At 34.4% G+C, this 17,144-nt stretch overlaps 1 protein-coding gene across 2 annotated transcripts in view; it reads right to left on the bottom strand.

The window, feature by feature from the left end:
- The window catches only part of LOC114331384 (uncharacterized), a 217,656-nt gene that overhangs the window by 44,812 nt on the left and 155,700 nt on the right, over window positions 1–17,144 (bottom strand). The gene's annotated exons all lie outside the window — the stretch shown is intronic.

Here is a 17,144-nt window from a genome sequence, read left to right as displayed (position 1 = left end):
AAACAGATGAAACACGACTTCAGCGGAACACAAAAAGAATAATGAAGAATGATCAGAGGACAAAGAAAAAAGATGAACAAATTAATAAAAACACATTCAAATGGAAACATGGGCAGGCTATTTCCGATCTCTACTTGCTAAAGGTGAAGATAATGAACCACCAACACCTGAAGTTACGGCAAATGAAGAAATAAACATCGAGGAATAATAGATAAAGGAAGCATTAAGAAAATTAAAAAATATAAAATCACTAGGAGAGGACAGAATATCGAACGAACTCCTACAGTACGGAGGACAAGATCTGACTAAACAACTATTAAAATTAATACAAAAAATAGAATAGAAACAACTACAATATCACAATATTCGAAACAACCAACATCCTGAGATCTATCCAGTCCAAAACTAAACCCATCAACACACAAGAAAGATCCAAAGGCCCGGCGCAAATTGAACCTAAGCGAGACACAACCTGCACCGGTGAACTGCTTAGACAGTTCTGCGCATCCTACTATCAGTTCATTCGTTCGCAGGTCTCGCTTGGGAACGTTTGTCATCGGAGTACAGTTTTCTTGGGCCGTGGGACGCGTGACTCACCGCCAGATGTTTATTTTTACTTATTTTTGTTTGCGAGATGGACTTATCTGAAATGAATACGGATGGTACCTAGGTATAGTCGAAGCGAAGATCGGTGGAATATGCGCATTTTATCAATGAAATTCGATATTTTTAAGATATTCCAGAAGCCGCTACAGATAAAATGTTTTAACGACCTATTAATCATTCAGAATTACACAACGGATATTAGTACAGTTAAAATAATTAAGACGATAAACGGACAACATTGATTTAATGAGTAAAATTTAGTTTTTTTTTTTACTTTAATGACAAAAAAAGCAAGCCCATTAGCAGAACCCAATTAAAAATTATTTTGAACATCATATTTGAAACATTATTTGGTTGAAAAATCTCATTTTTGTTGGCAAAAAAAAATATATTAATTTGTGTGGACTAAATTACAGTTGTGCTTATCTTAAAAAGGATATGTTACTATCAACATTCGCACAGTGTTGCCAAACTGAATTTTGTTATTTTGTGTGTAAATTTTTTCCATGGATCTCCGAGGGTACTATACAATTTATTATGATAAATAAAAATATTAGCATAGTCAACACCCCGAGTGAAAACTACGTTGTCTTTGTCATTAAATTCTGATAAATTTTTTTGCAGTAATTGTAAATGATTGCGATCCTGCTGTAATTGTAAATGATTGTGATCAGAGCAGTAAATTGAGGAATATGAGTTATGACCGATCAGTAGGGGAGAGATTATTTTAAATATTTATAGGTATTATGTGCATAAATAAAATACTCAGTGTAAGATATCTTTTTATGCACCCGCTTATGATCAAATTATATAAAAAAATGCTCGCCAAGGGATAGGGGTAGTTTCCGCAGTTTATTTTCAGGGATAGGGGTAGTTTCAGCAGGGATGTTGCAATAACCATATATATTTATAAAAAACTCCATTGATGGAGCATATGCCCATATGGGTCAAAAAGCAAAAGAATTTTTTTTTGAACCTCCCATTTTATTTATTTTTTCTTTGCTGCAGGGGTTGCTACAGGTAATAAGAACTTGCACAATATATGAAGAATTTTAATAAATGGCTTGGTGTGTGAAGGATTCCAAGAAAATCACTTTCTTTATTAATTTTCATTTTTGGGTGGTTCCGGGGAAAAAGTGGGGTGCATTATACAAATTTGTAAATACCACCAGTACGTGGATAATCGCTGAAAGTTTGTTTACTCTAACATAAGCGGTTCAGATGGTATAAAAAGGTGTTTTTTGACATGTAACACCCTGTAATTAAAAGATGGGCAATTGTCCTTAAATGAAACCTATACCAAAAAATCAGCCACTTATTTGTGATTAATTGCCGCAGGGTTTCTTCTTGATTTCCAATACAGTTAGGAAAAAATAATTTTTTTAAAAAACATCTTTTTTAAAATCTTATCAACTTTGTGGCGCCACCCCCGCTAAACGGTGGGTGATAGACATATGTTGTCGGAAAATAAACAGTAGGAAATACTCTTCATATTTCTTAGGAAATTTTTGCAAAACGTACAGGAATGTCTACCTACGTTTCGCAAAAACCACAAATTACCCCATTTAAATTCCGGGGCCAAATTGTTTAAGAAAAAGTTAGTCTCATAATAATCACCCCTTGATATACCAGAAAAAAAATAAAACCAGACTTGTGTCCATTTTGCAGAGGCGGCTTTACCTATTGTGCAGGGTGTGCGGTGCACACGGGCGCCGGGATGTTGGGGGCGCTGAGCGCCAAAGAGCGGGTCCTTTACTTTGTTTCAACGTAAAATATGCTTTAAAACGATTAATGAAAAATTCCATTGACACTTAAGCGCGATTTATAGATTGCCGCCCGCCCGGCTGTCCGTCCAACGGACGGGCGGCAATATTTTGATTCGTTTGAAGACATTGTTACTCTTCGCCGATGTTACCGGTTTTTATTGAAGGTATGCGAAGGTAAATAACTAGTTTTATTTTCTACCAAACAAAAAAATAATAAGAAATCAAAAAAATCGGAGAATTCACAAACTATTTATTCTTATTAACCAAAACTAAAAAAAATTCATATTAATCTTAATTGAAAATATAAAAAAACCCAAAAGGAAAAGGTAAAAAGCTCAACTAAAGTTTATATTTGCCTCTAAGAATATTCTTTTCAGCGTACACCCATATTATAATTCTTAAAACTATGTAATATTATATTTAGGTACTATTTACAAGAAAAAAAATACAAAACCGAGATATTTGTCAGACTGCTGTATGGTGTGGTGGCTTAGACAGGCAAAACAACGTTCTTTTAAGAGAAGTATTGGTTTGATCCTACCTTATGTTTTTTTCGTCGATGTTATACACGTGGATGATGTCGTACTGCATTTATATACTTGGATACTTCACAGATATACAGGTTATATAAATATCGACCCTGGACAAGGGTGTTTCAAAAAAACTCACAACATCAAAATGAATTGGAGAGAAAGAAAAATTGTTGGCCTGAAATGAATAGATACATCAGCATGCAAGCAGAGCAAAAGGTATAAATTAAAATTACTAAAGGTTTCCCTTTAGACAACGAATCAGGTGTTAAAAAAACAAAGCTAACCTTAAAGATGGCGTGTGGCCAAAAAGAAAGGTCTTGAGGACCTAAATATCCAGATATTTTAAATCATTGCTGAGCAAGACAATCTTCAACTTCATAAAATTGAATATTTGTTAATTAGTTATCTGGATTACTTCTGATTAAATATCCTCAAGGAGTTTCATAGGACAACACTAACTTGTCCTCATGAAGTGTAAATCAAAAGTGAGCAAGATATGACACTAGACAGGTAAAGACAAAGAGATGACACTTACTAGACAGGTAGCAATTTATACCTAAAGCCTACTTCATGCCTGATTTCTATATGATTTCGGACTTAAAAATGGCTTGATAGCAGCTAATATTCAAGACAATATAAAAGCTTGATTTTTATAATTATTTAGGCCAGTACTTGTGACAAAAAACCAAAATTTATGACAATCTGATTTATAAAAATCGTTTCTAGTTGCTTAGCGACTTTTAACCCGTAACAACATACCGACAATGATTCCGAAATCGGCTGTGGAACCTATAAAGGTCAAATTGCTTGGGACTTGCCGGGCATTTTCAAAGGCGTTTGTTCACGTGTCGCGGAGTAATTTTGCGAAATAGGCTTTGACGGAATAGATAGCTCTTCAAAATTCAGACGTCGTATTCTCAGAAGCCGTAAAAATGATTGATCATGCAAAAATAAGTTTGTCTGAATTACGCAATGAGTATGCTTTTAAGGAGTTCATTAATATTGCGAAAACTGTTGCAGAAAAAGTCGAGGCAATAGCAGAATTTTTCACACCTGCCTGTCTTGGTGCTCGTAGAAAATTTTTTAATTATGTGGCGGAAGATGAACTAGTAACTGACGCGAAAATACATTTTAAAGTACCTATACTTTTACTAGTACCTATTAGATACAGCAATTACTAAGTTTGACGAACGCTTTGAACTTTTAAAGCAAAATAATTACACTTTTTCGTTCCTTCAAAAATGAAAACACTGGAAGGATTTAGAGTTAGATACAAAAAGAGCATATTGTTCTAATTTAGAAAATAAATTGTGTCATGTTGGCAGACGTAGATAGATTTGAGCTCTTTAATGAAATATAATTATTACCAATGTTTATTGATGATTCTCTATAACTTTGGATATTTTAAATTACTTTTATACAAATAAATTACTTTCAATGTTCCCAAATTTGTTCACTGCTCTTAGAATTTACCTCACATTGCCAGTGACCAAAGGTCATTTTCTAAATTAAAAATTATTATCTAAGGTCAACATTGTTGAAAAGTCGATTGACAAATTTATATCACTAGTAAGTATTGAACATAAAATAAAAATTGAAGTAAGTGATATTATTTAAGATTTCTCTAATGCAAACGCACGAAAAGTATCTTTTTTATAATTATATGTGCGTCCTGTAATAATTCGTTAATAAATTATTATTTTTTTAAATAATCACAAAGTTGTTCTTGTTTATTCATCTAACCAATTCGTTCCTAAAAGTACTATTTAGGTACTCGTGTACTCAAACCTGTCAAATTTCCTCAACCAATTTTCAACCTTACCTCAAAGATAAAAAAGTTCATTTTTAATTAAATATTTTAACAGGTTTGGGTAGGTTGTTCTGACGCATGACGCCGCGAATACCTATTGGCTCCCGACATCATTTAATATTGCACTATTTGCATTTGGATTTTTGTTTACATCATAAGCGTACCTAATACCCTATGTACTATATAATACTAGATAGGTATCTATTCGACTATTCCATTTTGACTGCGCGTCTACCAAAGGGCGCCAGGGTATCTACTGCACACTAGGGTGGATCCCTGTTATATGGAGAAAAATGAAATAATAATTTTTACGGGAAAGGATTGGAAAAGTTAATTGTCATTTTTTTATATTATGACTCTAACATCTGCCCCAACGCAATTCAAATTTTGAAATTTGAAAAAAAATTTTTTTGCATTTTTACCTACGCGGGATGCGGTATCAATTCGCTTCTAGGATATGAATCGAAAACTTCAATAACACTTATTTCTATTTTTATCAGAATAACTGCCCCAGAGCTACTTAAATTGATCTATTTTGAATTTCGCGCCAACCCCCCGACCTAACGCTGCAACAAAAGAATTATAATCTGTCACAGGAGTCGACCTTCACTCCCCCACTCAATTTCAATTATAAGTAAGTAGAACACAAAACAATATTAGCTAGAAATATTATAGTTTTCCACGATAAGTATATAACATTATTGAAACCTTATGAAGGCAGGAAGGACGAAGACGGTTACAAAGAGGAGCTATTAAAGTTTGGTGAGGATAGCAAGAAATTGTTTGATATTGCAACTTGCAAATGTTTAGAGTTCAGAGATTGCAACTGTCCTAGAAACCGAAAGATTCCAATACCGGAACGAAATTTCTTAATCTACCAACGAACTGACCATAAAATAATGATTAATAGTTTAGATCGTGATGCGACCAAAAAAATTGAGATGGATTTACATAGATTACACCAACAAGAGCAAAGTGAAGAACAAGTAGTCTTGCAGATAGGGGTTAGTACTTCTAGATTACCTACAGCTTCAAGGATACGACCGAATGTTCAACAGTCAGATACATTAAACAAAAGCCGTGAAATTGAGGACTTCCAATCGCAATCGATTATTTCCACTTCTTCACTCACAATGAATGATGTCACATTTCCGGTTGTTGCCAGAACATTAGATCGGTTTGGGGTTTCAGATCGTGCTGGAGTAGCAATTATTTCTGCAGCTTTCCACGACATTGGTCTCATTATTAAAAACGATTTGCTCGAAAAGCTCGTTCTAAAGCCAGAACTATTTTGTAACTCTATTCTGACATTTCTTTTTTCGAACTCTATCAATGTAAATCAAATAATGGCTGTTGGTTGTGATGGGACTGTCGTTAACCAAGGAAACAAAGGTGGCGATATTCGTTTATTGGAAATCAAGTTTCCACCTCCATTCTAATGGTTCATATACCAACTACACGTCAATGAACTGACATTGCGTCATCTTTTTCAACATCTAGATGGCACTAGAAGTGGACCAAAAAGTTTCACAGGTCCCATCGGCAAGGCAGTTACTAACTGTGAAGTATTACCCATTGTTCCGTTTCATGCAATTAAATGTAGGTTGCCCGATATTACCAAATCGACACAGGAATTAAGCACCGATTACCTATATCTACTACAAATATGTCAGTTTATCAATAGTGGACATTGTGATGAAAATTTTGTGAAAAAAAAATTCTGGTAAACTAGTTCACCCTAGATGGTTGACAATGGTTAATCGGATATTGAGATGTCTCAAGCCAAATTCCGTCAAAAAATCTAATTATACTAAGCACATTTATTTTAACGGTCTATGCTCCTATGTGGTTCAGGATCAAGACTAGGCCAATTTGTATTTTTGGTGCCAAAACATTTATATGATACGATAAAACTGTCGCGCTATTTGCCAAACCACTTGAAGAATGTTATTGTCCCAGTCATACAGAGAAATGCATTCTTTGGACATTCAGAGAATCTACTACTAGGAATATTAGCCGAAAACAGACAGTACGTCAGAGAAGTTGCACTCCATAGAATATTGAAGATCAGAGAGACATCATACAAACGAGCCTTACATATTTTCCAAGTACCTATTTTAAATATGGATGCCGATGATTACATCGATATGATAGATTGGAAAACCAAGACAGAACCTCTACTTACGAAGAATTTAAGTACCGAAAGGATATCTCAGGTCATCATAGGCCATCACGGAAAAACTCCGTGTCACACACAATCCTCTGAAAGGTGTGTCAAATTAGTTACAGAAGCAAGTGCTGCTCTTTGTGGGTCACGGAGGAGAGGCGGATTCATTAAGAATAAGCTCAAATCATGCCTTTTGATGCCTAAATTTGATACCAAGAAAGACTATCGTTCACAATGAGTTTTTATATTATTCTTCAATTTGTAATAATTTTTTTTTAATTTATATTGACTATTTTTCTTTTTCTTTTTCTTCATATTATAGTCCTAATAACTTAAATAAATGAATAAAACATTATCGTTGACTCTATCGAATTTTTTTTAGAAATTTTTATACCAAGAAATATTTGATACCAAGAAAGACTATCGTTCACAATGAGTTTTTATGTTATTCTTCAATTTGTAATAATTTCTTTTTTATTTTATATTGACTATTTTTCTTTTTCTTTTTCTTCATATTATAGTCCTAATAGCTTAAATAAATGAATAAAACATTATCGTTGACTCTAGTCGACTCTATCGAATTTTTTTTAGAAATTTTTTTTACAAAATTCCAAAATTTCATTCACCGTGGGGCACTATTCAGACTGAAAATACGAAAAAATGTCAACTAAGTTTTTCATTCGAAAATGAAAGACGCATCAATTCCGCAACCCGCGAAAATGAAATTCGAAAAAATAAATTTGCGCTCCACCCTACTGCACACGGGCGCTACATGGGCTAGAGCCACCTCTGCCATTTTGCGAGGTTCAACCTCTGTTTCCTGCACTAGTGGCAGTAATATCATTTCAAACAATGTTTTCTCAACCACAGATAGCTAGGGTCGTTAAAGATCGACACCAAATTATTTGAAATTTAAAGGAAAGTACACATAACCTGATCAGGTTATGAGTATTTTCTCAGAATTTTCAACACATAAGGACAATTTTCGGAGCGAAAATCCAAACGTCAAACAAAAGTGTTTAAGAAATGTACCTACTTTTCATTACACCATCAATTGTGGCTTAATTCCATGTAAACATAACACTAAATTTCACATGCCACAAGAAAACAGTTTCAGAACCTTACAATACAAAAAATAATATAACAAAACATAATACTACAAGAATGGAACTCAAGCTAATATCTCTCTTCAAAAAAGGAGACAAATCGGATCCGAAGAACTACATATAACCCGGTCTATATAGACATTTGAAATAACAAAAATTGCCGGAGAGCCAAATTTTGGTGGAGAGCTAGGGTACACCATAACAAATAAAGTTTTAAAAGTCCCCATCGATCCCATGTGTGCAACAAAAGTTATTCGAGGTCAAAGGTCAAAATTTGAGATTTTTTGGATTTTTTTCGAAAACGGTAAGTTTTATCAAAAAAGAACCTTTTACCAAAGTTGTATATCTTAAAATTCTCTACAAAAATAGTCCTTACTATTTTTTTCCTAAGAGTTGCCATTCCTGAGATATCGCGATTAGAATCACATTATACATGATATGCACACGTTTCCACACCACCTCTGAGGTAGTGTACTCGGCGCGTACAATATCGGTCAAATTCTAGATATTACCTTATTATTGATATTGATTATTGATATTGCTATTGAATGTTAGGTTAACTATTGTTTTGATTTCTTTAGATATTTTAATCAGATTCATATTCTTGAAAGTCTACTTCAACAGTCAAGTCTTCTTCGATTTCATCCTCTTCCTCTTCCTCTTCCTCTTGCTGGATGTTCAAAAATTGTTCAAATGTGACTGAGTCATCGGTCTCTTCATTAAAATCTCAGGAGTCTTCCTCTGTTCTACTAAACTCGACATTTGAGCAAGACTGACCTTGGCAGTTGGTACACGCTAGAGAACACAGCAACCCGACTTTTTTACATCCACATTTGGCACTACAACCTTTTTTGCAATTGCAAAAATAGTGTTAAGGAGTTTTTCTGGAGCACGTAGGAGTAAGGTTCCAGAGTATTATCTATTAATTTCCAACCCCAGTCTTCTGGATTCAGTGCATTTCCTAGCCATGTTTGAACTTGATAATATACTCGATACAAATGTTGAAAAGCAGATGCTGATGCTGGAGGAAGACATGATAGTTGTACTTGTTTCTTGTTTCGCGTATTTTTTACAAAAGTTAGGTATCGGTATTTATCAAGACAACTAATTTTTTGGAGCTCCATAAACCGCAAGAAGAAAGCGAATTCCTTCCGTAATTCTGTACCATCTGTGAATAAGTCGATAACTCAAAAATGCAATTTTTCGGTAGGGCCATTTTAAACATTTTATTAGTTTTGAAGAATAAAAATTTAAGATTTGACTTATCCACTTATTCACGGTCTGTACCATCTGTGAATAAGTCGATAACTCAAAAATGCAAACTTTTCGGTATGGCCATTTTAAACATTTTATTAGTTTTGAAGAATAGAAAATTTAAGATTTGACTTATCCACTTATTCACGGATGGTACAGAATTATTGTTTGCGGTGTGCAATCAAGTTCTGTAAAAACTTAACAGCAGTCAGTCAAATCTTTTTTTTCAAATAATTTAAGTACTGACGTTTTGCCCCTTCTGTATATTGCTGACGTAGTGTCACAGCCGGTTATCGCATGTAAAAATAAAATGTAATTTTGGCATTTGGGATAAGCCGATAAACTTTTCGAAGAATATATCTCTGTTCGCTGTTGAGCCCTTCCAGGTTTCAGAAAATAAATAACTTTATCTACTGGAGTCCTTGCAGTAAGCAGTACTAACAAATCAACATCTTCACCAACTACAATAATTGTTGTGTTTGTTGCCTTAAATTTTTCAATTGCTGTCTCATTTATAAGGACATCTGCATCATTTTTAGCTTGCTTTATTATTAATGTTATCGAAAACTTGTTGTTGATTGGCTGGAACTGTTCTGAACGACGTTGTCCTGCAGCTTTAATATTCTTTGTCGAGTCACTGTAGCCGTCAAATACCACTGTCACTGTCAGCCCGTAATGTCTGCTAAATGGTAGACGCTTGTAATAAGTACTTATACTTATATTCACTTGAACTGAACCTTTAGCACTAAAAGAAACAAATAATATGAACAAGACCTACAGACAATACTGTAGCCATTGTTTAGAATAGACAGTCTGTTCTTTTTTAAACAATGGTATAGCCAAATGTTTTTCAAGGCCATTAGAGGAAATTCAGTTTGGGTCTGATTATCTTTTGAAAAAATATTTTCAGAATAGTATATTATATTATATAAAAGAGACACAAATAGGCATTTATACTTTTGTCTAAGTGCCACATTATGTATATACGTGGCTTATATGTGCATATTATAATGTATAAATTAAGTAAAATTTAATAAAAAATTTTGGTCTTGGTAAAAGGTATATTATTTTAAAAAGCCCTATAGGGCTACAAATATCGAACAAAACGTTTTCGCTCTAAAAAGAGCATCATCAGTGTTGCAAGAACATGGTGAGCCAACCAAAAAATACGAAGGTCAAAGCCTTTCAAAAATGGACTAAAAGTCACATTAAAATTCTAACATAGCAAATTCCAAAGGATGGATATAATTCCTAAGGATACGGCCCTAGGATAACATATGACTCCCACACGTTGTAAGTGGGTCAAAGGTAACAAATTAGGTCATTATGTTACAAGAGGTGACAGGCAACAGGTATAAAGTAACTTTTAAAATCGCGATATCTCAGGAATGGTAACTCTTAGGAAATAAATTGTAAGGACTATTTTTGTAGAGAATGTTAAGATCTACAACTTTGGTTTGAGGTTTTTTTTTTTGATAAAACTTACCGTTTTCGAGAAAAATCCAAAAAATCTCAAATTTTGATCTTTGACGACGAATACCTTTTGTTGCACACATGGGATCGATGGGACTTTTAAAACTTTATTTGTTATGGTAAACTCTAGCTCTCCACCAAAATTTGGCTCTCCGGCAATTTTTGTTATTTGCCAACTATTTTGATGTCTAAGTTGACCCGATTAATAGTAATTAACAACTTTTACCATAACATTAAAATTAACAACCCAAGTGAACAAACATATCGAATGAAATTAAACATTATCAGTAGAACAACAAGGTTTTACGTCGGGAAGATCATGCACCGACGTTATAATTAAAATTAGGCTAAATCTAGAGAAATCATTAGGATAAAGCAAACCGGCATATTTATGTTTCGTCGACCTTAAGAAGGTATTTGACAAGGTCAAATTAAAGGTTATCATTTTGTTATACTTACTACTTACTCAAGAGAGGTACCTCTAGTATAGAACGATCGGAAGCATCTACCAGAACAACACACTATAAGTAAAAATAGAAGATGAACTAACTGGCCCAATTGAAGCTGGCAATGGGATAAAACAGGGGGACTCCCTGAGTTCCGTTATTGTGAGAAATAACCAAAAAAGAGATCACTGTAAAGCAGAGAATGTACGATGGGAAAGAAATACTGAGACCCCAATTTCATTTCAGACCAACAAACATCAGATCACTGCTGCACCGGGAAGAACCTTTTAGAAGATAACGAACAGCTGACTGTCATTATCAAATTATGACTACCAGAAAAGGCCTGAGGCCTATATTCTTCTTCATATGCCTTGTTCGTTGCGGACGTTGGCTATCATGACAGAAATTTTAATTTTGTTTGCAGTTTTGTCGTAAGTTTGAAGCCATGAGTGTCTTTTTCTTCCGGTTTCGCTGTTGATCTCTATTTTGTCCTGTATTATCCGTGGGAGTATCCGATATTTATCATGTCTCATAATACGACCGACGTATTTAAGTTTCCGTGTCTTAATAATTCTTCTTCTTCTTTTTTTGTATAGATATGACTCTGTCTGTTTTTTAATGTGTCTCTAGTAAGTTGTCGTTCCATCGTTTTCGTGATCTTCTCACTGATCGTCATCCTATTAGGGAACCATCTCTCGCTGTCCTGACTACCCTATTTGTTGTCATTCGGCTTATGTGGTCATTCCATTCTATTCATCAGTTTTTTACCCAGTTATTAATGTTATCCACCTTGCATATCCGTCGTATATCTGTACTTCTAGCTCTGTCCCATAGAGTCTTACCATCGATTTTTCAAAGGGTTTTTCATATCCGCCGTTTCGAGGAATCTTTTTGTCCTCTCTGTGTCGGGGCGTGTTTTTGCCGCGTATGTCATTATTGGTCTGATGACTGTTTTGTAAATTCTGCCTTTCATTTCTTTTCCGACATTTTTATTTCTCCATATTGTGTCATTCAGGCAACCTGCGGCTCTTTTGCTCTATTCACTTGATCTTCCATTTCTGTTTCGAGCCTCCCGTAGCAATATAGTGTGATGCCTCGGCATTTAAACTTAATTATTTCTTTAAAAGAGATTTATTATTATTTACCTATTAAAAGAGATTTCTTTTTGTTTTTTTTTTCATTTGGCGCAATACCTCTACATTGGTGATGTGCGTCGTCCAGGATATTTTGAGGAAACGTCGTTACACCCACATTTCGAATGCATCTAGCTTTTTCATTAATGTTTCGGCTATTGTCCAGGCCTCTGCGCCATACAGCAAGATTGGAAATACATAGCATTTTAGCAGCCGTATTTTTAGTGGGAGAGATATGTCGCAATGGGTGAATATATTTCTCGTGTTGTTAAATGTTGCTATGGCCTTTTCAAGTCTAGATAGTATTTCGGTTGTTTGATCCCTTTTCGAGTTGACGACTGCTCCAAGGTATATATAGGATTTAACTTGTTGAATTAATTGGTTTTTTAATTTTCAATCATCTGGCAGGTTTTTGAGTTTTGCTGACCAGCATCCATTTTGTTTTATTTCTGTTGAGGTTAAATCATCTTTTCTCACTCGCTCCTTGTAAACTGTCCATACGATGCTGAAGTTCATCGATACTGCTGGCATGTACGACGGTATCGTCCACATATATGATATTATTTGTCAATTCTTCATTGATTGTTATGCCTTCATTTGTTTCATCCAGTGCTTTTTTTTAATTTGTTCGGAGTAAATACTAAAAGGAGAAGGGAGAGAACACATCCCTGTCGCACACCATTTCTGGTGAGTCCTATATAAGACGAAGAATATAGAAAATACTAAAAAGAAACTACAAACAAGTTTTTCATTTGTTAAAAATTAATCAGTGAAAATAGTTTCTATCCTTGTGAGATCGGTACTTACCAGAGGGAACGCAGACGTTCAGACACAATTAGCGTCTCTTTGTAGGAACAATGAAGTCGACTTTTCACAGTAACAAGAGATTTACTCAATACAGTTTTACTCTTATAGCAAGTTTTTCATTTGTTAAAAATTAATCAGTGAAAATAGTTTCTATCCTTGTGAGGTCGGTACTTACCAGAGGGAACGAAGACGTTCAGACACAATTAGCGTCTCTTTGTAGGAACAATGAAGTCGACTTTTCACAGTAACAAGAGATTTACTCAATACCCCCCCACACACACACACACACACGCACACACGCACACACGCACACACGCACCCACGCACCCACGCACCCACGCACACACGCCCACACGCCCACACGCACAATTTATTACAATTATGATAACTATTTTATTATCACTTTTACGAAAAAAGTTATTCTTCATAAAATGCTCTCTTTGGTCTAAAATCTAATATACAACCGTCAGATATTAAACTTTTTTAATTTTATACGAGGTATGTAAAAAATATGAATTTTTCTTAAGAGTTACGTGCCTTTATTATTCACAACATTTTAATTAGAAGGATGTAATTGAACACCAAAACAATTTTTTTAATTCCAAACAACTTTTCTTAATAACAATTTTCGATATTGTGAAATTTAATGATACTTTACTCTTAAGTGAAATTCATATTTTTTGACATACCTCGTATAAAATTCATTAAATTTGATATTTGATGATTGCCTCTTAGATTATATACCATGCAGATTATTTTATAAAGAATAACTTTTTTTCGTAAAACTGATAATAAAAAAGTTATCAATAGGTTCCAAGTTACGCAGACATACTGTATGAGCTAACAAAAATTTTTTTGCTCAACATTTATTATTGTTGAAGTTTATTATTAAATGTATTTTAGGTAAGTTTTACAGAAAAAAGTTTTGATCACTTTATATAAACATTTTTTAGCTGGTAATTTTCGGTTTTTGAAGTTATACTTCTTTACGCGCGATATGAGGGTGAATTTTTATATGTTAAAACCTACGATCCCGGCGCATGCGCATTATAACTTTGTTCTGATTGGATGTTCAAATGACATGTCAAAAATTATCCAATATGGCAGCTGTAGCGCAGCTGTGGTTTGGACGGTTGACGGTTTGGTTATGTATGGCTGTTGCGTTTTAAAATTTGTGGGAAGAGAAACAACAAAGGTTAGTTAATAGTTTTACTGCCTTTTTAAATAGTTTTCATATTATATTTTTGAAGTTATACTTCAAAATGTTTTAATTTATGTATGTATCAGTCCAGAAAAGGTGTGGAAAGAATATATTAGTGTTTTTAAATATATTTTTCTACAAACGTGTTAAAAATGCAATTTTTAGGACTCCATAGGAGCGTTAAAAATGCTACTTTAAGGCACTAGTGCTTTAAAAATTTTAAGGCACTGCAGTTAAAAGTGAATTGTCAAATTGTGAAAAGTTAAAAGTGAATTGTCAAATTGTGAAACGTCAAAATATTTATATTTCATTTATTAACATTAATATTAATCAAACTGGAACATGAAGTAAAAACCACTTCTATGTAAAAGGTATATTTACTAAAAAATTTTTAGAATCCCAATGGATTCAATAAAATGAGTTCATCAGAACGTTTTCAAACCTATCGGTCCATCATCAGTGATTTGAATACTTGCAAAATAGCCCCAGAACCAAACAATGGTTGTGATTATAAATAAATCTACATTATGTTGAAATAAATTTAAAATGGCTAAACGCCGATGTTAAAGGATTAAACCTCTGGGAACATGGTGAAACTCTACCCGAGGACCCAATCAACCATCTTTTTTGATTTTGAACATTTCTTAATGAAATTACAAAAAGTTCTATCTTGTTTGATTTTTTCCGAAGTGAAAATCTATATGCACTCCCCTACTCTGCCGATATCACATTTCGACATTGTATTTAGTCTTGACGCTTGCATATGGGCATTATTATTGTTGTTTTGATGTTTATTTGTTAAATTAATTAGCGAATTTAGTCTGTGTTGTTATTTATTTAGATAATTGTATTGTATATTTCATTTTATACACTAATAATTATACAGCATCAAGGTTAATCGAAATTATTAAACATTTTAAGAATGCGTAGATTTAAACTAGTGTGTTTCAAACGAAAAACCAAAATTTTTATTTCACATTTTTATTTGTACAGAACACTTCTTATTTCATTTTGCAGTGCGGCGTTGCCGAACGTATTGAAAGAGTACACCGATTTAAATATCTGGGATATACAGTAAATGATAAGTGGGACCCAGACGTAGAGATTAGGATCCGAATTGAAATAGCAAGATCCAAATTCATAAAAATGAGAAAGCTCTTAAGCAACCGCAACCTAAGCGTTAACCTCCGATGGCGCGCCACAAAATGCTATGTACTCTCTACGCTACTTTACGGAGTAGAAGGGTGGACGTTAACAGCAGCAACTATAAAGAAGTTAGCTGCTCTAGAAATGTGGCTGTATCGACGCGTACTGAGAATACCTTGGACAGACAGAGTGACCAACACAGAGGTATTGAGACGAATGGGTAAAGAGGTGGAATTGTTAACAACTGTTAAAAGGAGGAAAGCGTCATACATGGGCCATGTGTTCCGTAATGATAAGTACAGTCTGCTACAGCTTATCGTGGAAGGCAAGATTGAAGGTAGAAGGGGTTTGGACAGAAAGAAGAAATCCTGGCTGAGAAACTTGAGAGAATGGTTTCAAATACCAGAAGCTGCGAACATAATACATGCGGCACAAAACAGAGAAACCTATCTTTTGATGGTCGCCAACCGTCGGTAGAAGACGGCACATAAAGAAGAAGTGCGGCGTTGCCACCTACTCCTGAGCGCGTCGCATAGAAGTTGGCGTTTTCAATTTACACTGATTATGATGTGCGTTACGGAATGCCAATCCAAACACGAAATCGACGTGTACCATTTCGGGCAATTACGATTCGACTTGGCCATTTCTATTCGATTTGTTAAAAGTTACAGAATAGGGCTGATTATTTATCTTATAGATCTGCTATATTTTAGAACAAAAAAGTTGCCTTGAGGATATATGTACAGTTACGGTCATTTTACAGGCTTACGTATCTAGGAGCCGATGTTTTAAATTTTTACCTCGTTTAAAGGCACCTTTTACGTCAAAGTGACGTTGCCAGTGGTGTACCTAGCTAGAATAGGTTGATTAAAATTAAAAAATCTAAATATTTTACAAAATTTAACAAAATGGAAAGTATAGAAAGAAGTTTTTTGAATAAAATGGATTATGGTCTTAATAACGAAAATAAAGAAGTCTGGTTTTAAAATACGCATTTTATTTTAAATCTATTTTATATTAAATAATGATAAATAATAAAAAAATAATTAATATTTGGTGGAAGCCCCATTCTTGTCAATACAACTTTGCAGTCTTCTGTTCATAGAAAGCACCAATCCCCTCATGTTATAGTTAACAAGCTCTTCCCATGCCTGCTCAATTGCTTCCCATGATTCAATTCTGTTCCGTGGTCTAACGTTTCTTTCATTAGTTTCTTTGTTAACTCTGCCCACACATTTTCGACGGGGTTAAAGTCTGCACTACGGGACGGCCACGCCACGGAAGAACATTAACATCAGTTTCTTCTAGCCATTCTCGAACAATTCTACTCGTATGCATCGGGCAATTGTCATGTTGGAAGATGAAGTCGTTGTTGGGGAATCTCTGGACCACCGATGGCAACATTGTATGCTCAAGAATATGTTTGTAATGTAATCCTGTTAACTTCTCTTCTACATGATAACAAACGCCCGGGCCTTCAGCACTTATCCATCCCCATACATTGACCGAGAATCCTCCACTATTTCTTAAATGATGCGTATATTGTTCATCATACCTTTGATTTCTCGGCCTATAAACTCTTACCCGACCATTGCTATATGACTGAAATACTTTTTCATCGGAAAATACAACCCTAGACCAAAAATTCTCATCACGGTTTATAAATTCACTACCAATTTCAACTCGTCTCCTCTTG

This window comes from Diabrotica virgifera, chromosome 1, assembly GCF_917563875.1.
Source record: "Diabrotica virgifera virgifera chromosome 1, PGI_DIABVI_V3a".
Classification (NCBI taxonomy): Eukaryota; Metazoa; Arthropoda; class Insecta; order Coleoptera; family Chrysomelidae; genus Diabrotica; species Diabrotica virgifera.
The sequence above is the reverse complement of the archived record's forward strand: the minus strand, read 5'-3'. Positions and strand labels throughout refer to the sequence as shown.